Source organism: Amblyomma mixtum, chromosome 7 (assembly GCF_055824585.1).
Source record: "Amblyomma mixtum isolate Tamu chromosome 7, ASM5582458v1, whole genome shotgun sequence".
NCBI lineage: Eukaryota > Metazoa > Arthropoda > Arachnida > Ixodida > Ixodidae > Amblyomma > Amblyomma mixtum.
The window spans coordinates 3058194-3085510 of record NC_143018.1 but is presented as its reverse complement, the minus strand read 5'-3'; the positions used below and the strand labels follow the sequence as shown (position 1 = coordinate 3085510).

Below are 27317 nucleotides of genomic sequence, written 5' to 3'. Positions count from 1 at the left end.
GCGGTGCTGCCTGCTAACGTCACTTTGCGCCTCTGTTAACTAGGTTTGGGTGACTGAGACAGATTGTGGGCGCGTGGGTCATGTGCGCCAACGGTGTGGGATGCGCCCACCGTCCTCCGAACTTGGGAAGGAGCTTGTAATATTCTCGAAATGGTCGTGTGGAACGGGATTTTTTTATGCTGACGAGTTGCACTCTGCAAGCAGACGACACGTACAGTAACATTCGCATTTTTCACGAGGTAACTCGAGCAGCAGGCTGAGCCTTATGTGCACTTTTTGTACCTCATGTCATTTTGATACTAGACTCAGTAAACGTGCGTTAGGCTGCGGAAGCCCCCTGTTTTCTACTCGCAGCGACGCCTATGATACGCTGCGTTACAAGGATGCTACAACTACTGAGTGGAAAAGCGAACTGGCAAAGGATGTTTTCGTGCATAAATACTCTCGACAAATTAGTTACACACGCCTTGTCTCTCCTTTCTAAGAACTTGACAGCTAGTTTGTCAGCTAGAGTGAAATGCCAGTCATTTAGCCACGTTGTGATGTAAAGCAAATACTGCATTCTTTCGAAGTTATCCCTTAATTACCTTCTCACGAGCAACGCTCCACTTCAGAAGGCAGCATGGCGAAAGTTAACATCACGTCATACTTCCATTGACGACCCCGAGTATTTGAATATCCCCAAGGTGCTTCAAATGTTTGCCGGCCCCTCAAAAGTGGCATATCTTATTCCCAAGAAGTAGACAATGTTTCTTACCATTTCTTTCAGCGTGCTGCTGGTCTCAGCTCCATACCAGTTACGTTTGCACAAGAACCTGTCATCTGACGTCGGCTTCCGTCCTGCGCAGACCTGGGAAGCGTAAAAATAATTTGCCAATTATTACGCGTGTTTCATATTAAACAACCCCCCTTAGCTGCCTAACTCGCCGCTTTGAAAGGGTACACAAGAGAGGTGCAGGAACGCTGCACTGCAAGGGCCGGTAAAAAAGGGGCAGAGCTTGGTCTGATCAAATAATGCGGTCTGATTTTTAACATATGTAAACCCCCAGCGAATGCTCGAAAGCATGCTTTTAGCCTGGTTTGTACACACAGCATTAATGTTATATATAAGGTAATATATTATTTATTTTTGGTACGAAGCGTCACATGACAAGGGCGCAGGTGCAAATACATACCACATTCTTATGCAGACTCTAAGACATGATATACATAAAATGCAGTGAAGGATAAGAAAAGGTGACACGTTTGGTTTATTGGTATAGTTTATTGGGGTTTAACGTCCCGAAGCAACTCAGGCTATGAGGGACGCCGTAGTGAACGGCTCCGAAATTTCGACCACCTGGGGTTCTTTAACGAAAAGGTCATACAAATAAAAACAAATTTAGCGTCTTGTAACTGAGTCAAACGGTGATTGATGTAAACTAACAAAGCTTTGACGGCAACAGAGCAGACATCAGAAGGGCTCATGGCTGAAGGGGTGCTAAAGAAGTTAATGAACAAATAGAGGCAAAACCACAGATCTCGGCTTTTTCGCAAAGCGAACTGAATTCCTCGTAACTCATAGTTCGTGGGCTTTTAATGTCCCAAAGCGACTGAGGCTATGAGGGATGCCGTAGTGAAGAGCTCCGGAAATTTCGTCCACCTGTGGTTCTTGTACTGACATCGCACAGCACACAGGCTTCTAGAATTTCGCCTTCATCGAATTCGGCCGCCGTGGCCGAGGTCGAACCCGCGTCTTTGGGGTCAGTGCAGCCGAGCGCCACAAATACTGAGCCACCGCGGCGGGTGTATTTGAAGAGGGAGCCAACGCACGCACGCATGCGCGCACACACACACACACACACACACACACACACACACACACACACACACACACACACACACACACACACACACGCGCGCGCGCGCACGCGCACGCACACCACACACACACACACACACACACACACACACGCATGCGCACGCACGCGCGCGCACACACACACACACACACACACACACACACACACACACAATTTGCATCTAGTCCACCACTTTTAAGGTTCGTGGGCTAGCTGTACGTATAATGGCCCTCAAAGCGGACTGTAGTTACGCGAGTGATGAAACTTGCTTCATGTTTCGAACGCCTCTTCGTTCCGCCTCTCATGGCCGGCGGCAGCGCCCGGCTGGGAAGGCGCAGCGTCTGCTGCCATTGTCGCCTTCGCTAAAGTTGTTTATCGCCGCCATCCCCGCCACCTCCCAGCCTGCTCACCCGCACTCTTCCTTGCGTCCTGTGCACCACGCCTTGCTGCCTGGTGTCGCTCCGCATGGTGGAGATACAGTCTACAGTTCATGTTAACCCGGTTGTAACAGTTTGAGGCGAAGATAAACGTTTATGGAAGCTGTAAATGCTTCTTTGACATGACAGTATCGAATGCAGCTTGTTTGTTTTTATGTTTCTGCTTTGCTTATTTTTAAGTTTAGGAATTTAGTACTTCATTTGGCCATTCGGCGTTGCAGTCGCAAGCGCTTCTTTGCTACTCGCACTAAGTGAATGCTGCGAACGTTCTCTGTGCTTTGTTCCGTGCATGACGGTGCTTCACGCTGCTGTTGGAACTTTTCCCATGATGTATTTTATTACCAGCGCTGCGCTGAGACGTGAATCTTTTCCCGCCTTCTATATCTCTTGTGTGGTGAATGGATCAGGCTTGTCACGGCTAAGCAGCTAATGCATCTAACAACCGTCGAAGAGAGTCGACTTTTTGGTTTCAGAACCACAATGAAGTATCAGCCAGTGTTTCAAAAAACCAAAGAGTAGCATTTATCGCGTTAAAACAGGGCATTTGCTCACTTTTTACTCCTTTCTGTTTCAGTGTAGTAAGCCTTTTATCTTCATTTGTGCTTGCAACGTGACAGCCTCGAGGTAGCCAGCTTTGTGTAAACGTCGATAGGAAAGGTGCAAGCTTTTTTCTACACACTTACGGGAGTCTGTGTGTGGTAGACCCTGGAAAGTCTGTGTCGCTTGGAGACGTTAAAATCTAAAATTTACAAGTGATCATGAAGCGCAATTTGTGTTGGTTTTATGAAATTCAATGCCTGCATGCGTTTGTGCTCTGTATGTGCGCAGACTGTTTGACAGTAATGAAATAGGCCCTTCGCAGGCACGACTACCCATTGCACCCCGTTCATTGGTAAACCATTGCACTGCGCTTAGCTGACATCGTCCCAGGGTAACAATGGTTTTCAGAGGACCTCCTTGCCTCCTTAACTTCTCAAATTTTGGTAAGCACGCTTTGCTGCTGACTCTTTCACTATCCTTTCTTGTACAGGTGTAGGCTGTTCGTTAATGTTCGTTCCTCAAGCCCCAGTGTTTGTTTGACCTTTCGGACTCCAACTGTGTGCCAGAGGAGCAAGGACATGGGCTGGTTTCATGCTAATTGATCGCAGTACCTTGTACTAGGTTTTTGAGATTATTTTGCTTGGAGGTTGTTCCTGTTCTAAGGTCGGCATTTGGACTAATACTTCTTTTGAAATCGAATAAGTAATTAATCTCTTACCTGCAGCGCCATCATTTGAGCTGTTCTAAGCTCGGCATTTGGACTAATAGTTTTTTTGAAATGGAATAAGTAATTAATCTCTTACCTGCAGCGCCATCATTTGAGCTTCATAGTGCAGATTAGAAAGGACCTGTTTGGTGATGCTGTGTCAGTAACCTTATACACATGCAACTGTTTCTTTTATCTATCGGATGTGTCCCTGTGTGGCTCTCACAGTGATGCTAAACATTTAACCATACTCTGATGTGCATCGAAGTGATGCAGGTATTACCAAGACAGGAGAATCTCTCCAATGTTTTCGTGTGATGATTCCAGATTTCAGCCACCAACCACACTTGACTATCCCCTCGTGCAGATGAGAAAAAGCCTGTTCGCAAGATGCAGTTCAGGAGCTTCTATGAGTACAGTATGCGTCACAGTAAGGCAGTGTGCTGGTTGCACTCTGCAGCAGTAAGCAGTGCATTGCTTGGGTTTCTGTGTGTCGTGAATTTTGCTTCTTTAAGGTCCTCCACAGCGACTGAATGATGTGCCCCTGCGTAGCTCTCACAATAAGGTGAAACATTTAACTCCACTCAGGTGTATATTGAAATGATGCAGGTATTACCAAGACAGAAGCATCCGTAATTCCACGGACAATTACATCGTATGCATCTGTGTTTTTAGTTCGCTTATTCTCGTGCCCATCTAGTTGGCATCCTTGCAAGAAAAGCGATTTTTGGAACACCTAGCGAGCTCATCACTGCCATCCACATTAGAGCAACTTGGTCATCAACGAGGCTATTGTGAACAAGCACGGGGCCCTAACAATGTTTGCTCCAACATTTGGTTTCTGCTCGGCACTGTCGCCATCAAACTGCTTACAGTTTTTATGTCGGTCAAACCAGTTGACTGCCCCGTCCATGGCTACTAACATTATTTCCTTATTGTTTTATCTTTTTATTGGTGTGCTCTGGATACAATAAAGAATAACGCAGCGACTCAAAAGTGTGCTCCCTTTTCATACTTAGCACTAGCATTTATGGCTCATTACTGCAGCCGTATATCCCTTGAAATCTGGGCTCATTGTTACAGTTATTGCATATCAGCTTTGAGTTTTTTTAAGCGGGTTGTAAGAAATGAACTCCTTAAAACTTGCCTTTTCCTTAATGATTGCACTAAAATCAGTCTTCAAAGGCATAAAATATTCTTGGCACCCATTTAAGAATAAAGAAAAGGAACATCTATAACAATATTCAAAATTTCTACCAACGAAGTTTTCAAGCCATCAATAAACATAGCTTTAGCAAAGATAATAGAGGATTAGGGAAGCCAAGGAGATTGAGCTTCACTGGTACTTTTCCTTATAGCCATAAATGTTCCTTGCATTCCAGGAGTGGTATGAGGGCTCCCATCGATGAAAACGTTTCACAGAGAATGACGACATTTTCTTTCCATGACACTTTTTAGACATCTATTAGCTCTTTGTGTTTGATTGGCTTCCTCTTCCTATCGCTGCTTCTCCACCTACTTCTGTCGTCACACGCAACCCGGGCATCTCTGAGTCCCCATGTTGCGTTCAACACGACATGCGTTTCACGGCGGTCGTTAAAGACAGCAAAACGCTGCACGCAAGCCTGAGCCGCGTGCTCGTGAAAATTATTCAGTGCAGGGGCAGAATCACGATGAGATGAAATTTATTTGCGCGTTAGAACTTCCGCAGACGAAAAAATGGTGGACGATGTAGCGTCCTTCGACCAAATGCGGTTACGGTTCGAGGCTCGGAGTAAATTTTCACAAGTTCTTTCGTCTTCCTTATTGCACCAGCGGTGCCCCGCCGGAGACGGTTTGTTCCAACTGGAAGACTGAAGCTTGATCTCTGCACCAGCGGTGCCCCGTCAGAGACGGTCTCTCGATGAGTTCACACGCAGGGATGAAAAAGGCAATAACTGAGGTTTATGTACAGATATTTACAGTGCATATACGAGTTGAGGCACTCGAGACAAATTAAACGGCAATAGGACAAAACAAGAAAAGGGTGGATCTGGCTAATACTAGGGGAGGCCCCTACTCGGCGTTGCCGAAGATGCGTAGCATCTCACCTTAGCGCAGAACCCCGCTTCCAGCTCCGGGGCCCGGTTTTAAAGCCCTAAAGGCCCAGCCCACATTCGGTAACTTCCAATCATGTTGCGGCCTTAACATCATTGGTTCATCCAGGGCATGGCCAGCCCTCCAGCTTCCGTAGGGCAAAACGCCCTTTCCACAAACCCAAACGCACGGTAGTGTCAAATGAAAATAAACACAAATATACATTCGTGCTCGGTACGCGTGTCGGGTGGACACCCGTACTTCCCGGCGCGTTCGCGAGCGGCCGCGTTCCAAGAAAGGAGACGCTCCGCTTTGAGTGCCCCCAGCCGCGTTCCGATGACCCCCGCGAACGCTACCGATACCTTACACGCCCTTCCCAAGATTCTACAAAGGGCTCAAATGGCACTTTTAGAATTACAAACAAAAGGGATCGGTGTCTGACACGAAACCACCCTTCGGGTGACATACCGCAGCTACACAAGCACTGGCATCAAACAAACCAAAAGCAAAAAATATACACGGGCACCAACACAAAATTACGCAAATTGCACACTCAAATACATACAGTTGCATGCCTGCCGTGCGCTGTAACACAGCGTCCAAGTTGATGGGCTGTATGCAGTTCACCAGCATGCACACCCGCGTCCTGCTCGACACACACACACCGACACTCGCAACTAGAGCGTTCAGTAGCACTGATACGGGCCACGTGAGCCTCCTTGGTCGCACCGAGCGTCCCTGTGTGCGTTCGAGCCACCACGCGTCTCAACAATAAGAACGCCTAATGGCCACTATACTCATTAGGTTGGTGCCACAGCGGGGCAAGAACTCGAAAATGCTGCCCTCCAGGATCGAAAACAACGTCCTGATCCTCGATAAGTGAAAATCTCTGACCATGCGACGCACTTGAGAGCACTCTCTCTCCGGCGCACCAGTACGACACGCGTGGTGCGTAAAGAGCATAGCCCCTGGCCCGTCCAAATATAGCAGTACAGTCAGTCTTGCTACACTTGATATGCCGACCTCTAGCACGGAACATACTGTTCCTCGCGTCGACTTTCAGCGTGAAAGCCACGCACCTGCCTCCTGCCACTCCACCTCGCCCGGGGCCATCTGCACCTTTACTGCACGAGCAAACTTTGAAACCGCCGCTCCGTGCTTGATCAGCGCCCGCTGGCCCCGTGGCATAGTCTGACTCCGAGGCTCCATGAGCTCCTTGACAGTCACTTGACCCGGGCTTGCCTTGCGGCAAGTCGCCACTCATTTCCGGGTCCTCAACTGACCTGGTCGGGCACACACCGGGCGCGTTCAACTGCGCGGTGTTCTGCCCGGTCGGCCCAACAGGCCCACCTCCGCTCTTTGCCTCGGATGAAAGGCTAATGCTATCAATAAGGCTACGAGGCCCTTCATGCCCTATGACCGACACAGTGTGCGGTTGCGGCAACGCCAGACTTCCTTCTTTCACTCGCTCGCCGATTTGACGTCTGTCCTCACCGACCGTTTCCTGCTGCACGAAATGCTCTTTTTCACAGCTTGCTTGGGACTGCGTTTTCAGAATTGTCAGAGTGACTTCCAACAATCCTGAACTCGCGTCCGCGTCCCTGGTCTCATTAGGGGTTGAGCTAACTTGTGCAGCTGGATCGTCGGAGTGCGAGTTCACCGCCTCGAATACCGCGACGCTGCGTTCCGTCACGATACTTTCTTCACGAGAGATTACAGTTTCGTGGAAAGCTGGCTCCCTCTTTTCTTCTGCCTGGCTGTTTTCTTGACCTGTGCTTGACAGGTATATTCCTTTGTCTTCCAGCACAGGCGGCCTCGCCTCTCGGGACTCAGAGCAGTTCTCCCTGGCTAGTTCACTAGCTTTCCTAGCCTCCTTGAGCTCAGCGAGCTCCAGCGCTAGCTGCTGGCGCTTTGCTTCTAATTCCTCCAAGACGCACTTAACATCCTGAGGTTTCTCCTCGCACAGCGGCGCCTTTCCTCCATTCACTTTCGCAAGTTCAGCCTGAAAGTACGCTAAGCGCGCCTTCGCTAATTCCACTTGGTACCTCACATCAAGTGAGGGCAGGCTTGGATAGCTCTCCATACCGCCTTCCGTACCCCTCAGATGTCCTATCGGCTCGAACACAGGGACGTGAACAATGCGACCAAGGAAACTCACGGTTTCGATGCGTCGATCCGCATTGCCAGCTCCTTGGCGTCGGGGTCCACCGCCACTTTCCCCGGACGCTGCGATGAGCTGTCGCACGCCGCTGGTCCACCGCCGGTGACCGTCAAGTTATCGACGCGTTTTTATCCTTGACCGGACGCAGTCTCGCGTCGCTGTACTACTGCCGTGGTCCTTGCGTCCTTGCCGCCGTCTCTCCGCAGGTCCTTTCTCGAACGCTGCTGTCGCCTGACCGTCGCCTTTCTCCCTGCCCTCAGTCTTCCTGCGTTCAATCTTCTACCTGCGCCGTCTTCCGATGGCCGCAGGATCCTGTCGACTGCGCCAGTAAATTTTCACAGGTTCTTTCGTCTTCCTTATTGCACCAGCGGTGCCCCGCCGGAGACGGTTTGTTCCAACTGGAAGACTGAAGCTTGATCTCTGCACCAGCGGTGCCCCGTCAGAGACGGTCTCTCGATGAGTTCACACGCAGGGATGAAAAAGGCAATAACTGAGGTTTATGTACAGATATTTACAGTGCATATACGAGTTGAGGCACTCGAGGCAAATTAAACGGCGAAAGGACAAAACAAGAAAAGGGTGGATCTGGCTAATACTAGGGGAGGCCCCTACTCGGCGTTGCCGAAGATGCGTTGCATCTCACCTTAGCGCAGAACCCCGCTTCCAGCTCCGGGGCCCGGTTTTAAAGCCCTAAAGGCCGAGCCCACATTCGGTAACTTCCAATCATGTTGCGGCCTTAACATCATTGGTTCATCCAGGGCATGGCCAGCCCTCCAGCTTCCGTAGGGCAAAACGCCCTTTCCACAAACCCAAACGCACGGTCGTGTGAAATGAAAATAAACACAAATATACATTCGTGCTCGGTACGCGTGTCGGGTGGACACCCGTACTTCCCGGCGCGTTCGCGAGCGGCCGCGTTCCAAGAAAGGAGACGCTCCGCTTTGAGTGCCCCCAGCCGCGTTCCGATGACCCCCGCGAACGCTACCGATACCTTACACTCGGTTTTCAAGGTGTAGCAGAAATGCAGATAAATATATGTGAAACCAAATTTAACGTCCTCCGTAAAGGTAGGTCGTGTTCAGGTAATGCTCATATATGCCTGGATAGGTACATAGAATCGAAAGGAAGCATGCTGCTGGAAGTTTGTGACAGGCATAAATTAGTTGCATGTAACAGTTTCGACAAGTGTGAGGGACTTCAAACATGGGAGGCACGCAATCTGCACTCGACGATGATTATGTACTCATGTCACGTAGAATGTACAACAGGCTAGGGGTAATGAACACAGATGAACATGGCTGCCCACATCTAGGTCAAGACCCAAACGTATCAGGCTGATTTCCAGAATAGAAACTAATGTAGGACCGAAGCGATATGACCAATCAGACGGGATGTTTTACTCAGAAGAGCAACTGGCGGCAGCAGCGAAACAAATGGTGAAAGTAATTTCTGAGGGTAATAACAGAATGAGCATACACAAAATTAACTCGATTACTAGAGGCCCCGCCGCGGTGGCTCAGTGGTTACGGCGCTGCTGACCCGAAAGACGCGGGTTCGATCCCGGCCACGGCGGCCGAATTTCGATGAAGGCGAAATTCTGGAGGTCCGGGTACTGTGCGTTGTCACTGCGCGTTAAAGAACCCCAGGTGGTCAAAGTTTCCGGAGCCCTTCACCACGGCGTCCCTCATTACTGAGTTGCTTTGGGATGTTAAACTCCAATAAACCAATAAACCAAACCGATTGCTGGAGATACATCAAGCTGAGGGAGGAAGAAGGAAGCAGGAGAGACCTGTCACCCTGTCACTTCAATTGTTTCGACTGGACAAAGAGCGCGAAAGGGTAGAGAAGAATGTTGCTAGTAGTACGTCGACAGGACCAGATGGTATTATTACCTTACTGAAGATGCTAGGAGCAAAACCGAAGCAGACATTAAGAGAGGTAGTGAGTCCCCGATGGATGGTGATTAAGCAGAATTAACATGATATTGTCACAAAGAGAACCGGAATCAAAAGGGCTAGGCACAGGCCGCAAGCAGAGAATCAGAGTCCCACCTGCGAGAGCACGCGAGTCTCTCACTTCCTCGTCCTCTAGGCGCCGCCCGGGGACACCTGGCAGCATTTTTCCCCCCTCCACAAAAAAAAAAAAAATCAAGAACATGGGCGCACTTTGAGTGAACGGGAGGAAGTAAGCAAGTGAAGAAACGTTCACGTGCCGCTCAACAGCTGCAGGCAAAAATAAAAAATTCGCTGTGGCTTAGCTTGGTTAAGCCCGGTAATTGCGAAAGCAATATCCGTACCTACGCCATGGTTCAGCTGGTAGTGTAGCTGGTGGTGGTGCTTGTGGTTAGACTTGTGGTGATGCATCGGTTGTACAATCCAATCCAATCCAATCCAATCTAATCTAATCTAATCTAATCTAATCTAATCCAATCCAATCCAGTCCAATCCAGTCCAATCCAGTCAAGTCCAGTCCAGTCCAGTCCAGTCCAATCCAGTCCAGCTGCATACTGGGCACGTTGTTTAGCACGTCTTTGTTCACGCTCTTCGTTTGTCTCCATAGCTCGCCGTTGTTTCATCCGCTCATTACGGCGAGCTGCCTTAGCAGTAGGCGGCATCGTAGTCATGCGCACCGCCGTCTCTCACGGACGGCGCGAGTCGGTCGCCGCTTTATACAGCTGTATAACGTCACAACACCTGTGGCGCGCCTGGCGGAGAGAGCGGGAGTTAGGCCGCCGTTCATGTGCACCGCCGTCGCACACGGACGGCGCGAGATGGTCGCCCAGCTCTTCGGCGTGACGTCACAACACCTGTGGCACTCCTGGCGGAGAGAGCGGGAGTTAGGCCGCTGTTCATGTGCACCGCCGTCGCACACGGACGGCGCGAGATGGTCGCCCAGCTCTTCGGCGTGACGTCATACAGAGGTCCTGCGAAAGGTCATTTCATGTGCACCGCCGTCGCACCGCAAAGGCTTGAAAGTTAAAGTAGTATTGCTTTCGCAATAAAAAAAAACACGGAAGAGGCAACGCCCGTTACTGCGTGAAGCAAGGCTCCATGCGCAGTACGTGCACGACCTCAGGCTGAGGTCGACGGCGCGAACTCGGAAGATTGCCATCGGGGAAGACTTCATAAGTCACATCCGTGATGTGGCACAGCACTGTGTACGGTCCAAAGTAGCGGCTAATGAGCTTCTTCGACAGGCCTGGGCGACGTACTGGGGTCCATACCCACACTTTGTCGTCGGGGTGGTACTCTACGTGTCGATGTCGTTGGTTGTAGCGTTGTGCATGTGTGGCCTGCTGCCATCGGATGTGCATACGGGCCAGTTGCCGGGCTTCCTCTGCATGCCGGGTGAGCTCTCGGCGTCTGACGGGAGCGCCTGGTCGTCAGGGGCGCACGGAAGCATGGCGTCGAGCATTGTTTGTACCTCACGCCCGTAGACGAGGCAAAACGGCGTAAAGCGAGTCGTTTCCTGAATCGCCGTGTTATAGGCAAACGTCACGTATAGATCTCGTCCCAGGTCTTGTGGTGTACGTCGACGTACATTGCTAGCATGTCCGCTAAGGTTTTGTTGAGGCGCTCCCTGAGCCTGTTTGACTGCGGGTGGTATGCAGTAGTCTTGCGGAGGGTCGTGCGACTCAGCTGGAACACCTCGTACATGAGCTGCGCTGTAAACGCAGTGCCTCTATCGGTGATTACAGAGGACGGGGCGCCGTGTCGTAAAACGATGTGGTGTATGAAGAAATGCGCGATTTCAGAGGTTGTACTGCGCGGCACCGCCTTGGTTTCCGCATAGCGCGTCAAATAAGCAGTAGCAACTATAATCCTGTTATTGCCAGACGATGATACAGGCAATGAGCCCAGAAGTTCCATGCCGACTTGGTTAAAAGGTATATGAGGTGGTTCAATTGGATGGAGTAAACCTGCAGGCTTTAGCGGTGGCGACTTACGACGCTGGCACTAAGGGTAACCTCTGACGTAGCGGTGGATGGTCGCTGCAAGGTTAAGCCAATAATAGGCCTGACGCACTCGAGCGAGCATGCGTGGAAATCCCAACCGGTCAGAAATGGGCTCATCATGACACGCGGAAAGGATGTCGCGGAGGTCTGATGGAACGACTAGGAGGTAGGTCCGGTCACCGTTACGTGAGTTTTTCTTGTACAGTACGCCATTGCGAAAGCAAAAAGAGGACAAGAGGCGGGAAAAGGGTCGAAGTACGTTGGAAGCATGGCCCTCTATAGGTGATCCATAACAGACCGCAGGTCAGCGTAAGCACTCTGCCTTGCCACCAAGTCTCAACTGCTGATCACGCCTAGGAAACGATTGTCATCCTCTGTGCTGTCATCAGCTTGCTCGATGGGTGCGCGCGAGAGCGTGAGGGCATCTTCGTGTTTACGTCCGGAGTTATAGATAATTGTATAATCAAATTCCTGAAGGCGAAGGCTCTAGCGTGCTAGGCGGCCTGATGGGTCCCGTAGATCGGTCAGCCAGCAAAAGGAATGGTGTTGTGTGACGACTTTGAAATGCGACCGCCAATCTGCCAATCTGCCAATGTCCGCTCTTTACGTCGATCGACGAAAAATAATTGGCGCGGCGAAGTCTGTCGAGTGAGTCGTCAATGCGAGGCAGCGGGTAGACGTCCTTTTTCGTTATGGCGTTCAGCTTACGGTAATCAACGCAAAAGCGCAATGTTTCATCCTTCTTTACCAGAACAACAGGCTACGACCACGGGCTCTTAGAAGGCTGAATAATGCCGTCTGTAAGCATCTCCTTTACCTGCGTTTGGATGGCGTCGCGTTCCTTCGAGGAAATGCGGTACGCCTGCTGTCGTATGGGGCGAGCACCATGGGAAGTGATGATTCGATGCTTCGTGACCGCCGTTTGCCGCACTTTCGAGGAGTATGCGAAGCATGTTTTGTATTGGAGCAGTAGGGCGCGGAGGTCGCGCTGTTGAGTCGCTGATAGCCCGTAGCTAATGTTGATGCGATCCAGGGACCTGTCCCGATGTACAATGGCCTCGGACGCAAAGCACTCAGTACCATCTACCAATTGGTCGGCCCACGCGACGGCAGTAGCTCGGCAAAGGCGACGAGGTTCGATCGTAAAATTAGTAATCAGGAGCTCCGACCGATCGTTATGGAGGTGGACACAAGGCTTCGGGCCGAGCAAATGCCGTGTGTCAATAGCAAGGAAAGGTTGCCCTCGGCGACTGCAGGTCCATGACGTAGCCCATCATCGCATTTGCATTCGAATTGTCGTCTGCTTTCGCTGTAGAAAACGTAGCGCTTCTGTTCTGCAGGTCGATAATGGCACCATTCTCACGGAGAATGTCTACGCCCCAAAAAACATCGGGTCACGAGGACAGTCGCGGAGCACCACGCTGCTCAATATGAACGTCGAGTCAGTGATCTGGACCCTAGCCGTGCACTGCCTAAGCGGAGTATATATATGACCCCGCGCCGTCCGGATCTGCACGCCAGAGCAGGGAGTCGCAACTTTATTCAGAAGCGTTGCCAATTTGCCACTAATAACTGAAACCTCCACTCCTGTGTCCAGCAACGCTCTAATGCCGTGACCGTCGACAAGCACGGGTACGTCCAGTGAAAATCGGTCCTTTACTTCACCCCATGTCGTCGACGTCGTCAGGGGGTCTTTACAGCGTCGATAGCCAGCACGCCCCCGGAGGTCGCTGTCTTCAGTTTTCCCGGCGAAGGCTGGGCGAGCGGTTCGCCGTCGCTCGGGAGGTCTGCGGATTCCGTGAAAACGATGATCGGCGAGGTGACGGTGATCGGGACTGACGGCGCGCAGAGGAAGAACCCTGCAGGCCAAGCTCACGATATGGGCACCGGCGGAACAGGTGACTGGGCTCCCCACAAAGGAAACACAAACGCCGTCGCTCAGGGCCACGCCAGACGTCCGATCTGCGCAGGAATCGTCGATGACTCGGGATGTGCTGCACTGGCTGCACGGAGGGTAGCGGGACGTCGTGAGGGGTTTGAACAAATGCCGCTGGATTTGGGGCAGGGCGTCGTAGAGCGTCAGCATATGTCGGGCGGCAGTAGTCTGTCTGGATGGGCTGTGGAAATGCCGCTGGATTTGGGGCAGGGCGTCGCAGAGCTTCAGCGTACGTCGGGCGGTATTAGTAGGTCTAGATGGGCTGTGGTTCGCCGCGTGGTAACGGAGGCCTGATACCTTGCTGCACCTCTTCGCGAATAACGCCCATAAGAGAGCTTGCCGTTGGCTGCGACGTACCACAGATCTTCTCTAGCTCTTCAAGGACGAGAGCGCGGATTATGTTACGGAGGAAGTCGGTATTGCTGTTGAATACCGGGAGAGATTCCGTAACAGAAGCATCAAGGACTGGCCGATCGTACGCGGTGGAACGCTGCCGGAGAGCCTGCTCCATCGTGACAGCCTCTGCTAGAAACTCTGCAACATTGCTTGGGGGGCTGCGCACGAGGCCGGCGAAAAGCTGTTCTTGAACGCCACGCATTAGATGGCGCAGCTTTTTGGCTTCTGATATGGCTGGGTCAGTGCGTCGGAAGAGACGTGTCATGCATTTGCATGCGGGACTGCAGGGCTCGTTCAGCTCGTTCCCGACGATCAGCGCTGACGTACGCGGCGAGCAGTTGACGTCGGAACTAATGCCATGATAAAGAGTTGTCCTCATGGTTTTTGTGGCACGTGCGAGCACCGTCCTCCAAGCTGAAGACAACGTTCCTCAGCTTGGCGTCATCCCATTGGTTAAATGAGGCGACACGATCAAACTGGAGGAGCCAATCTTCCACGTCCTCAAGCTGAGTCCGTGAAAGGACTGTGGAAGCCGTGGGTTCTGGACGGTGTAGTACGCGGCGCCTTGCATGACTGGTCGAGGAGCAGGCGCCGAGGTAGAGTCAAATGGCCTGAGCTCAGGAGGCAGCCGGCCAGGCGCCGAGGTAGTCTCCGATAGCCCATGCTCAGGGGACAGTCCCAGATTTCGGCGACTGACCCGATGCATTGGCGTGTTGACAGGGAGAGGTCTGGGGTTATCGGTGTTAGGAGGGGTGTGCGACTTATTCCAGGGCGATTCACCCAGCACCTCTACCACAAATGTCACAAATAGAACCGGAATGAAAAGAGCTAGGCCCAGGCCGCAAGCAGAGAAGCAGAGTCCCAGCTGCGAGAGGACGCGAGTCTCTAATTTTTTCGTCCCGTAGGCGCCGCCCGGGGACACCTGGCGGCCCCAAAATACATACAAAAGATCATAAGTGTGCAGATGAGGGTCCCATAGTCAAAGACTGTACGGGGACCCTAGATAGATCAACAATACAAGAGATAAGTAAATCATACTTCGCGGATAATTACAAAATATAGAAAATATTAAAATCAATGCTTCAGCACAAAATCAGTCTTAAATGCACATTAACGAAAGTAACATCCATAAAAGGGAATAAAACATCAGCATTCCAACAAATATGCCTTCAGCTTATTCTTAATGGAGGCAAGGAATTGCCACAGACAACAATGGTATTGTTTGCAGTTTCTTACGAGATCAGAACTTGCTCCATAAAAATGAATAATCGCATTTGCAATTTACGCAACAAAATTTTGCTGTAGTTCTAAGGGTAGTTCTAATCACATGTAAGTCGCTGTAGTTCTAATCACATTCAATATGAGGCCACAGAAGCTAAGGAAAGGGTGTTCCGCTACTGTGCTTTTTGAGATTTGAAACAGAAATAGCCATGTCCAGCTTCTACCAGAGCAGCAACGCCACCGTTACGTGTAGAGCCGCACCTAGGCAGGGATAGCATTTCGTAGCGAGGAACAAAAACAACTTCCTTCTCGGAAATGGTGTGCGCCATCAGATTAGACAGCTATGTCCAGCTCTCCAATGCATGTGACGTGGCGTAGCTTTGTTTTTTCTGCTGTCCTGATTATGTTCTTGATAACCTGCCCTAGAAGTATTTCACACGTCGGAGAGAGGTGCTCAATAATGGTGCTCAATAATGAAGATAGTACCATCGTCCTCAGTCCCCCAAGCAGAATGCTGGTGGATTTTTATGGCGCAATGGCATCTCTGGCCAAAGAGCGGCATGGCACATGATATTTGCTTCTACTAAATGTGGGGTCAAAGGCGGATTTCGGAAACATTTAACCATAAAGAAGTCGAGCACCAGACAGGGGAAAGCTTGTACCCATTGTATCACCGGTGGGCATCCGGCAGCACTGGGGATCGAACCTCGCACCTCCCGCAAGAACAAATCCAAGACTTGAAATTCCTGTAATTCGAAGTTTTCCTTCAGACTGTACTGCTGGATATTAACCTGACTCCTTTGGCGGTTGTTATCCGGTTTTAGACTGTGATTTTCATCGTTTTGAAGTAGCAAGCTCTCTTGAGCTAACAATCTCACTCACGCTATCAAACGCGTGAAATAGCATTTTGTTTTCGTGCTTGACAATGGATGAAAAGAGAGGCTGGAAGCCTAAAATGAATAAGCCTTGTTCGCAGTCCCGAATGTGTGCGTGCTGTTCTGCCGCTTTGGAACTGTGGCTTTTTCATTTAACGCTCTCTTGCACAGCGCTTAACATCAGGCACAGAGAGAAATACTTGTGCATACAGTAACGCACGTTAACAAACGTTGACAATTTCAAACGATTTGGGGAGATACTAAACATACATGCATTTTTCGTCTTTTTTGGCGTCATTTCTTTGTAATTTGAAGTATCTATTGAGTGCTTCAAAGGAGGGTTGTCAGACAGAATTTCTTTTGTATGCTACTGCAATCAGCTGCAAAACACTTTTGGGGTAGGCCGGCTGTTTTCCTCGATGCCTTCAAGAGTCGTGGGTTCGAATGATCGAGTCGTGAGCACGTGAACCTGCAACACACGTCAGGTCTCTGCACAGCGAAAGCTCTCCTCCTATCATGACCATTCCCAGGTTCGATCCCGGCAGCGGCGTCGGAATTTCGAGGAAGGCGAAATTCAACAGGCCCGAGTTCTGCGCGATGTCAGTGCACGTTAAGCAGCCCCAGGTGGTCTCAATTTCTGGAGCCTTTCATTACGGCGTCCCTCAGCCTGAGTCCCTTTTAAAACCCTCGTAATGTTAAACCCTCGTAAACTATCAACCACACTTCCCGCGAGTTTCAGAGTATGACCTCTGGCTTCGCAATTTAGCCTCGAAAAAGTCCGCAGCCAAAACTCCCGGACGGGCAAGGTAATAATAAAATACTGAAGCCAGCTTTGTCTTATATCAGCGGTCACGTACTATATTACAATACTGCTAAAAGTGACTATAATGCTATATTGCAACCGTTACTATATTATAATTAGTGTTCTGTTTCATATGGCCATTCTTCTGTATATTATACATTCTAATCATCAACGCACTGCTCACTCTTTCGAATGCTTGACATTATCCGCGCACCATACTTCCTGTATTTACAAGTTCTTACCCTCTTGATCTTGGAAAGTTGCACAACTTTGCAATCTCTCTTGCCTGTTGCGTTGAAATTTCTTAATTTTGCCACCCCAACAGACGTACTAATAGCCACAGATTGAGTTAGCAGCTTGTTAGTTATACTTGCGATTTCCTGCAAAAGTAAAAAATGTTTACGTGTTTAGAGAAACCTTACATACCTTAGCGTTAAACGCGGTGTCAAGTGGATGAACACAGGACACCATGATTAATAGTTCACTGTCCGCAAGCGCAGCCCTAATGAATCCCGCACCTGTGCCTATTTCGTCGTCTGCTCCAAAAGAATATCTTAAAAAATGGGGAGTCATTTCGACCATACAAATGCGCGAAAGGTCTGAACAGCAGAAACTCAGAAGTTTTTCCTCACGTGTCCGCAAATGTCGGCCACACCATGCAAATAGTCGAAGTAAAGCTGAGAACTAATTTCTTCCTATTCCTTTTTTATTTGCTTACTGCGCATAAGTTGCCACTGCGCTTTCGGCAACGCTAAAGGACTAATTCCCATTTGTCAGTTGGAGCCCGTGAACTAGTTAAAATCTAGAAACTAGAGGATATGCTTTAACAACGTTGAAATTCGGGCTTGTTGGTTCATACTTCGGAGCAGGAGCGCAAACAGGACAAGGGACCAAGAACGAGTAGACACACACAGCGCTAACTTCCAACAATTTGTTAGAGATGTGTCTACTCGTTCTTGGTCCCTTGTCCTGTTTGCGCTATTGCTCCGAAAAACTAGGAGTTTTCGTATTATTACTAGAGGTTTATGCAGCTCAATTTCAGCAGGTCCTTGTGCACTTTCATCTCATTAGATGGGATGGGGTATTTTTTTCTCTAGCCTCCCGAGTACCGAGACGCATTTAATTCATATAATTTTTTACGTTTTCAGAATCGGGCCGCAGGAATACAAAGGTGAAGAGTGAGAGATATTTAACGGCAATGACAGTTTCAGCTCATCATGATGTCCAATATATTGGACACCAGGACTCTAGCCGTACTTTTCGAACCAGTGGGAATGCCACTAATTATTTCAGATATAGGTGTGAAACTGACGAAAGAGTACTTAGAAGTTACCATTGAGTTGGCCGTACTCAAATTAGGTGAGACACCAGTTTATGTCATATTGGGTCTATAACTAATTTCGGGGTTGGTCCAACTAAATTTAGAGGTCACCACTGAGTAGGCCATACTCATTTAGCTTGGACAACAACTTTTGTTAGATTCGGTCGAAGTGAAATTCGGGTGTCCGGTGGGCTCAATTTCGGGGATGGTCCAGCTGAATTTGGAGATTCGGGCGAAGTGAAATATTGAGGGAGCCTTGGCCAAATCTTGAGTGTGGCCCACCTAAATTTGGCGATCACCATTGAGTTTGCCATACTCAAATTAGGTTGCTGGTTTCTTCCGTGTTTTTGTCCTCAAGTGGCACACTGAAGTTTGGATCGAGAATAGTGCCGTCGTCGCTATCCGATAGGTCAATGTCTGATGTCCGATACAATTCTTGCAAAACCGCTTCGGAAGCGTCACCAGAAACGCGAGGATTTCTCTTTGAGAAAAAATACATGATTTCATCCGAAGTTGTTTAAATACCACCAGTATTCGTTTACTGTTACTGCCAGAGCCATCTCGAAAGCGCGGTCAAAATAACCGGGTTGAGTCCCACCGTCCACCATATGAACACGCGAAATCAAATTAAGAGCTCTGAAAAAGATAAAATGGCAGAAACAATGCTTACTTCTTCGTCCTGGTGGCGTAGAATGCCATGCCAACGAACGCTGCAATTACTAAAGTGCATTGGCAGGAAATTGAAGAATTTAAAGGTGCACAGATGACACCACCAACTATCCAATGTATAGGACAACCGGGTTTGGTGTAGATGAATGCTTTGGTGTATTAGTACTGGCTTAATAGCTAATATCCAATACATTGGACCAATCATCCGACAGTTCTAAGTAGGCTAGAGTTATTTTAACAGTGCCTTTTTCTGCTGCCCAATGTAGTTGCGTTTATCTAAGTATTGACGATCAGCTGCCTAACCCAAGCACAGCTCGGGCCACTTTTATCTTGGAATACTTATTCCGCGGGGCGTCCGCGGGTATATGTCCGGAGCATAAAGGCTCACTTTAATGCAAGATATAAAAGCCTCGTACTGGGGAGAACTAAAATTTCGGTCCCAGAATTCTTTGCCTGGTCCCAGCCGTCATGGAGCTCCCGTCGCTGAGGCCGAAAAATGCTGTCACAAAATGTCTCCGGAGATTTGTAGCAAGCGAATCTATGCACCAAATGTACATGCAGTTTTTCATTCACGGAATGGAGAACACTACCAAATTCCTCACTAAAAGAAGCCTATGTATCTAGCAGGCGACGGAATTCTTTACTTTGAGCGGCGCGGGTCCGTCTCCCTCCCTCTCGGTCACGCACTGCAGCACTTGCCGCCAGCTTCTCGCATTGCGCCTGCTTGGTCTTTCATCTTCGCGAATTTGCGGTTCCTCTAATTTCAGTACATACAGTTGCTGCACCAAAACTGAGGTTTAGAAATTCAGGAGGCTGTTCTATACTGCTCACAACAGAAACGGGCAGCGAAATCGTACGATGAGTCGGATACCCGGCCGACTTACATATAGTCCAGTCTACAACCGACATTCCCTTGGGAAAATAGAGCTCGCATACAGGTAGCTTCAATGCCCAAGTACATGTCCACCCACTCCAATGATAGCTAAATAGCTAAAGAGGAGCCAGAGTAAATTACATAAGGCGAATGACATGGAGGAGCGCTAAGGCAGTCTACTTGGAGGGAGGCCGAAATCCCTCATCACAAGCGAACGCAGCGGTAGCTACCGTAGTAGGACCCAACTACCAATAATTTTTCAGGCTTTTCATAAAGAACTGCGCTATATTAGAGCCATAAGTGTCTGGAATAGCCCTGGCAATACTGCACGGGAATGCTACCAACTCTGCGATAGCGGAGTGCATATTGCAACCGCGCAAAACGACGCAAGACGAAGAGAGGAAAGCACAGAAGAACACGCGGAACTACAGCAAAACCACATTTATACAGGAACCGTAATCACACCTGATAAATAGCCGAAACCATCAAATACCACAGGCACGTGGGCGCGCGTGGCACAAGTTAGCATCTAGATAGTTTAACTCTTTATTAGATAAAGATACTGAAGTGGAGCTGATGCAACGGTCATTTTCTTTTTTTATGCAGTAGGCTTCGAAGATTTCCCTGCTAAGCTGGGTCGTCAATTTTTTTTAGACAATTGTGTCGCGGAACCTGGGCGTGCAATTACTACAATTGCGACAATGTTTTGCCAGTTCCCCTGCCCCCGCCAATTATTCAACAGCGGCGCGATGCTCCTGAAGTCTGACATTCAGGCAACGTCCAGTTTGCCCTATGTAGCAATTCCCACATGTAAGGGGTATTTTGTACACCACCCCCGTTTTCCAGGGAACGAACCTGTCTACGTGCTTAGTGCGGCACTCGTTCTTTTTTCCCTTTCCTTGCACCATAATGCACATGCCTGAAAGCTTTTTGGGCGCCTGGAAGACCACCGGGACATCACATTTCATGGCCACTTTTTTGAGGCGATGGGAGATCTGGTGGAAGTATGGCTTTGCCACGGGCCTCCGGCGTTGCGGTTCTTCACTTGGGCTGTGCTTCGGTGGGCAACGAGCTTCGTTGGCAAGGGCTCCTATCACCGAGGTGGCCATTCCTCGATTCTTTGAGGAAAACCAGCACTACTCAGACGTTGTAACTGAAATCGCACGTTATCCTGCATTTCATGTGGGCAAGACTTATCAAGAGCAGCGCGCAGGTAGTTTTTCGCTATTCCCCTTTTAATAAGCTATGAAGGGTCATTTTGCGCGGTTGCAATACGCACTCCATTGTCAACCACCAACTAGCCCGCTTTCACTTGTTACATCTGCGATAGCCCTGACCATACAGTGCGGGAATGCTACCGGCCGATCATACCTCATCGTGACCGATTGGCAGGTGGATTGTGGGCCCCGCCCTGCAAGCAGAATTCATAAAAGCTTGCTCCCGCTGGCAACGAGCAACCTCGAGTCAAGTGCATCCATCAAACATCAAAGAACCTGGACCCCTTTTACCCTTTTATTGGTCCTCTCAAAAAAGAGGTAAAAAAAAAACATAAAAGAAAGAGAGAGGATGCCTGCACCAGCAATGCTTTGCCAGGCTTAACGCCAATTCAAAATAAATGAAAAATAACTATATGTTCCAAAGAAGAAAAAAAATTAAGCGAAAAACAGAGCATTAAAAAAAACTCAATAGAAAAGAAAACAAAAGTCTCGTCATAATAAGTTAGACGCAGGCAGATAGCCAAAGCACAGCGTGCAGTCCGCGAAATAAATAATAATAATAAAAAAAAGAAAACCCAAGTCACTGCAAAGTCATTGTCACCGTAACAGTCAAAGAAAGCACTGAGCGCCGGCCACAAAATAAAAATCAGAAAAATAAAAACATAATCAAGACAAAAGAAAAAAAAACGAAGTCACAGTCACTCAGTCAAGGACACAGTCACAGTAACGCAGTCAAAACAGAGTCGCAGTCACACAGTCAAGGACGAAGTCGCAGTCACAGTCACGCCACGACAAAGCCACCTATGCTCAATAAAGGAGCACGGGGCGCTCCGCTGTGAAAAGTTTGGGGAAGAGAGATTAGAGGAAAGAGAGAAATCAGCGTGAATAATTTGGAATTGTACTACTTATGAGGTGAACCATTTGAAGGAGAAGAGCACAAGCAGCAGGGTTTCGGAGAAAGGAGGGGTAAACAGATGGTGTGATGTCCGATGAGCAAAGAGATTTTAAACGAGAAACTAAAGAAGCAGTAACGGAACAGTCCCGGAAGTAATGACGGATATTTTCGCATAACAATCCACAGGACCAGTTGAAGACGGAGAAAGGCCAAATCTTTTAAAATAGAACGGAAATCTACCATGCCCAGTAAGTAACGTTCTTAGAGGATTCCTGGGTAGGCGAATAAGGGGAATGTTAAGTGTATCAGGGATCCAGTTGAATAGTTCAGTGCCACCATTATTCTCGCGCCAAAAAATGCTCCATAAAAGAAGTGAAGAATGATGCAAACGGGAACGAACGCAACGGCGTGAAAGGGTAGAAATATATAAACTTCCAAACTGGCTGGCACTACCAGCATCTTGGTCGGCTAACTCGTTTCCAAAGATTCCAGAATGACTCCGGATATGAAATAAAAGAAATGGGGCTAAAGAAGACAAACGATAGAGATCTTTCTTAATTGCAATAATAGTCGGATTGTAAGAAGTAACTGAAGACAGCGCAGAAAGCAGAGATAGAGAATGAGTGTAAAAATGAACAGGCGTAGAGGGAGGGTTGTGAATAGCATAAACAACAGCAGAATGAAAGGCTACAAGCTCAGCGGCATAGGCGCTAGAGGGTGGTTCTAAAGATAGATGGTGTACATGGACAATATTTTGTGTTGAGCTAAGAACAACAAATGCTGCACCAGCTAAGCGAGGAGTGAAAGACCCATCAGTGTAAATATGCAGGGCACGTTGACAAGAAAAGAATACAGCTTCTTGAGAACTAAGTTGAACAAAAGAAAATTTAAATTTTAATGAGGGATGGTCTGACCAGGGATCAAATAAAGGTTGAATGTGAGAGGGATCATAAAAAGTATTGCCGTACACTACGGATTGACGTAACGTGAAAAGCATAAACTCTGCGCATAACTGGTCCAGATAGATAGGCAGAGGAAGAACGTTCGCAAGAACATGAAGAGCAGCGGTTCGCGTAGTATGATAGGCACCAGTAAGAGCCAGAAGGGGAATTCGTTGAAGCGATAAAACACGATCTCTTAGCCGAGAAAGGGGGCAATGAAACCACCAAGCTGGGGCTGCATAGGTAATTGTAGGGAGAATAACCTGATGATAAACGTGGCGCATATGAGAAGGAGAAATACGAAACTGGAAATGGAACCAATTAAGGAGCTTGGTGGTAGATGCAAGAATTTTCGTTTGCAAATAATTAACATGGGGAGTAAAGCTTAAGTAAGAGTCAAAGACAACACCTAATAATTTAATACTCGGTTGACACTTGAGACTGTAAGTGTCTAGTCGAATAGTCGGCTTACGCTTATGTAACGCCAGAGCTCCATTAAAAAACAAAACATAAGAACACTTTTCTGGGTTTAACTGAACGCGGGACGTGGCACACCAGTTTTGGATTAAAGTTGAAGCATTTGAGCCCAGCGTTGACAACTCGCGGCTAGTTTTGCCAGGGATGAGTACAATGGTGTCATCTGCATATGCCTGAATGTGGATAGGTGAGGGCACAGGAAGGTTTAGTAGATCATATAGCAAAATGTTCCAAAGCAGTGGCGAAAGTGGTGAACCCTGCGGACTGCCGAGGGAAGAAGGCACAGAAAGAGTACAAGAAGGAGATTGATAGGTCAAATGGCGGTTATGAAGGAAAGACTCCAGAAGGAAATATAGATTTCGAGGGCAACGATGCTTTCGTAAAAAATGTAAAACCAGAGAGTGCCAAACACTATCAAATGCTCCTCTGAAATCCAGAGAAATTAGAACCACAGGAATTTTTTGTAGTTTATAACTATGTAAGAACTCCCGCGAATGATATAGAGCCTGAACAGAACTGCGACCATGCGTGAAACCATACTGGTTTCTATGAAGTAATTTATTTTGGCGCAGGAAGTAATACAGCCGACCATATATTAAACGCTCGAGCACCTTACCGAAAGACGAATTAATACAGATCGGTCGGTAAGAATTTGGAAGGTGCTTTGGTCTGTTCGGTTTGGGAATGAAAGTAATTCTGCCAATTCTCCATGTCTGCGGAAAGTAACCCAAGTGCAAGGCAGAATTAAAGAGGGAGACGAAAAACAAGGGATGAGCGTTAAACAAGGCGACAACAAAACGGGGAGAGATAAGATCAGGCCCTGGAGAAGACGACAAATCTAATGAATTGATGACAGCTTCGATCTCCGCAGCAGTGAACGGTAAATATTGGACTGAGTTATTGTAAGGCTGCGCAGTAATGTCCCGAACATGAGTATCAAAAGGGAGATCACGGGAAGAATCATCTGTAGCGACGTGAGTACGAACGAGCAACTGTATAGCGTCAGGAAGCGTTTCAGTATATGTGCCATCAGCGTACCGTAGAGGAGGGATAATGGAAGGGCACCTAAGCTTGCCAAAAGCATGTTTATATGGCTTACCAAAGAGATATTTACGTGTAGCTGTGGAGCAGATCTCTTTTATATAACTATCATGTGTGGTTCTGATGTTAGAGCGATACTTAGCAAGAGCTTTATAATAAATTGAACGGCGAAAAATTCTCAGCTGTGGGTCTGAAATGCGTTGAAAACGGCGACGAAGAGCGCGCACACGGGACCTCTCCATGCTCAAATCAGCCGTCCACCAAATGGAACCCTCGGGAAAATGAGGTTTAACAAAACGCAAGTTTTTCTTGTAAAGTGACATAAAGGTGGCGTTAAATTTTGAGAGGACATGATCAAGAGCACACGCCGAATGAAACTGATAATTGTAAAAAGATTTGAACCAAGGCAACGAAGTTAACTGGGCAATTAAGCGGCTGGAGCTGGCTCTGGTGAGCCGCTTGAACGGCGACAACGGTTGGGACAGAAAAGAGTATGTAATAAATCTGTGTTCGGAAAGAGATAAATCAGGAATGACTTCCCAGGAGTAGCCCTTTGCAAGCAAACTAGGTGAAGCGAGACTAATGTCAATCCAACTGGAAGCATATGGAGTTTCATAAGTTGGTAAAGAGTCCGGATTATTCAGAAGAACCAAGGCATTAGAAGCCGCAAAAGCTTCAACATGAGTTCCTCTAGCATCAGTGGTATTGCCACCCCATAAAATGTTTTTTGCATTAAAATCACCGCAAATGATAATTTTGTCAGTGGGTGAAGTCTGGATACAAGTGGTGAGCAAAGCCAGAGATACTGTAATATCCGCGCAAGGCGGTCATATACTGCTACAAAAAGGAATTGATCAGTCGATGTCCAACATAAGATGGGAACAACTTCAGGAGAAATTAAAGTAGGGAAGATATCAAAGGTAGGATTGTGTAGCAATATGACACACCGAGGATTTTCGGGAGACAGGATTTTGTAAAAAGTGGAGGGAATTCCTACAAATTCGTTGTGGGTAGTAATATATGGATATCCGACAGTGGTGATTGTGATATTATTGTCCAAAATATATTTAACCATCGGGGCAGTCGCACACCGGGTGTGATCCAAATTGACTTGGAGAAAATTGACGTGGTCGGGCGGAGGACACGGGGTTACATGAGGAGCGCTACGAGCCATAATTAGTGCGGGAACGGATTCTCTCCGTACGTTCACGCAAGAGTGAACAAGAGACATGCCCCGCAGGATGATCGGACGGGCGACCGGCGACCGCGCAAGGGGCGCACTTCGGTTGGGGATCCTGGATGGAAATTGGGCAGGCGGCCAATGCATGTGACCCCGCACAGCGGGTGCAACAAGCCTTTGAAGGATCATTTTTCAACGTGCAAGCCGTCAAAGCGTGGCCATATTGAGCGCAATAAGTGCAGAGCGGCACATGCAGGTCTTCGCGCACCTCAACTGAAGTCCACCCGAGGGTCACGCGACGTGCCTCGCATAAACGGACGAAAGCAGGAGGATCCACCTCGAGGACGGGGACGAACTGTCCGGATTTTTGGGGAAATGAAAGTCTGACCTTACATGAGGATGGGTCCAGATGAAGATTAGGGTTCCGGCGGTTGAGTGCCGTAACTAGGTCCTGTGGCCGCACGTCGGGGTCGAACCCTGCCAGGCGAATGTGCGGGTTCCTCTGTCGCGGGACACGGACCTTAATCGCGGTTCTAGTGGCTTCGACGCGGGTAATGGCGGCCTTCAGACGGTCCAGGTCTGCAGGGTCACTGGAGGCAACCGTGAGGGCACGAGGGGAAGGCCGAAGGGCAACAGCTCCGATTCCCTCGGCCTCGGGATCGATGTTTTCCCTAATCAATGCAGCCACCTCACGGCCGACGTCTGCTGAAGCCGCGACTGAAGTTAAAAACATCTGATGCGGCAGGGGGTTCGGTCGGGTGTTCCCAGCAGGTGGAGGCTGTGACTGGCCAAGGGTCGCGTCCAGGGCTGAAATTACGATGTCCCTCTGAACCGGAACCGGAGCACCACGCAGGGCATCTGCGAAAGTCCGGGGGACCAATGCCTCCTGCCTCAGATCGGGAAGTTCCGCCTCAGCCGCGGTGACCCTAGTAGACATCTCCGCAAGCTGTACTTTAACGGCGTCCAGCTCGCGCTCTCTGGCTTCCAATAAGGTCTGCAGCGTCCTTGAAAAATTGGTCTCGGCGACCGCGCACCCACAAAAATGCGCCGTTTGGTGGTACAGGTCGCAAACCAGAGACAGTAGGACTGCGCGAGCTGCAGGGCCTATCTTATTGTCTTTGTCCAAGATCGCTGTCATTAGCTGTTCGTGAGCCCGCATGGCAACAGCGTCCGTGCCCAACTCCAAGCGGGCGGGTTGAGGCGACTCCGGAAGCCTTGCTGGCTGCGAGAGACCAGGCGACCACAAGACCTGGGAGACTCCAGGTTCTACGGGGGCACAGGAGGCGCCTCCGGAATGGTGTGCAAGGGCAGGATCCTGAAGCACGCCAGCGTGCAAAGGGATGTCCGTGTGATGGTCCGAAGACTTGTCCGAGGTAGATCCAGGATTTGCCGCACACGAAGAAGAGCCGCTCGAGGGTGGCGGGCAATCTGGAGTAACCCGATCGGCCATGGCCAAGCTGGCAGCTGGTAGGCCTAACCAGCCAGCCGCCAGAGACCACAAGCCGCCGAAACTGCGAAAAGAAAACACGGACCTCAAAGGGGGAGGCCACTCGGAGGGTCCCCGACGTCTTACAGGGCCCCTCCGAGTAACAGGATGTCCCAAGAGGCCGTGAAACTGCAAAAACGGCAGACGCGCAAGACCGAGCGGGTCTTGGCTCTATCTGTGCCAACCATTCGCTAACCCAACAAATCTTCAGTCTACAACATTAGCAACAACGTCTCATGCGTCGATTCATACCAACATCTAAAAAAATTG

General features: G+C 49.0%; 1 long non-coding RNA gene across 1 annotated transcript in view; it reads right to left on the bottom strand.

Moving 5' to 3' along the window:
• Positions 1 to 10163, bottom strand: part of LOC149334809 (uncharacterized) — a 28450-nt gene extending 18287 nt beyond the window's left edge. Inside the window, exons 1-2 of the long non-coding RNA XR_016284455.1 lie at positions 10058 to 10163; positions 758 to 850 (exon numbers count right to left, since the gene is read on the bottom strand). This is a non-coding gene — a long non-coding RNA (uncharacterized LOC149334809). The remainder of the gene's footprint in view (positions 1 to 757; positions 851 to 10057) is intronic.
• Positions 10164 to 27317: the final 17154 nt, after the last annotated feature.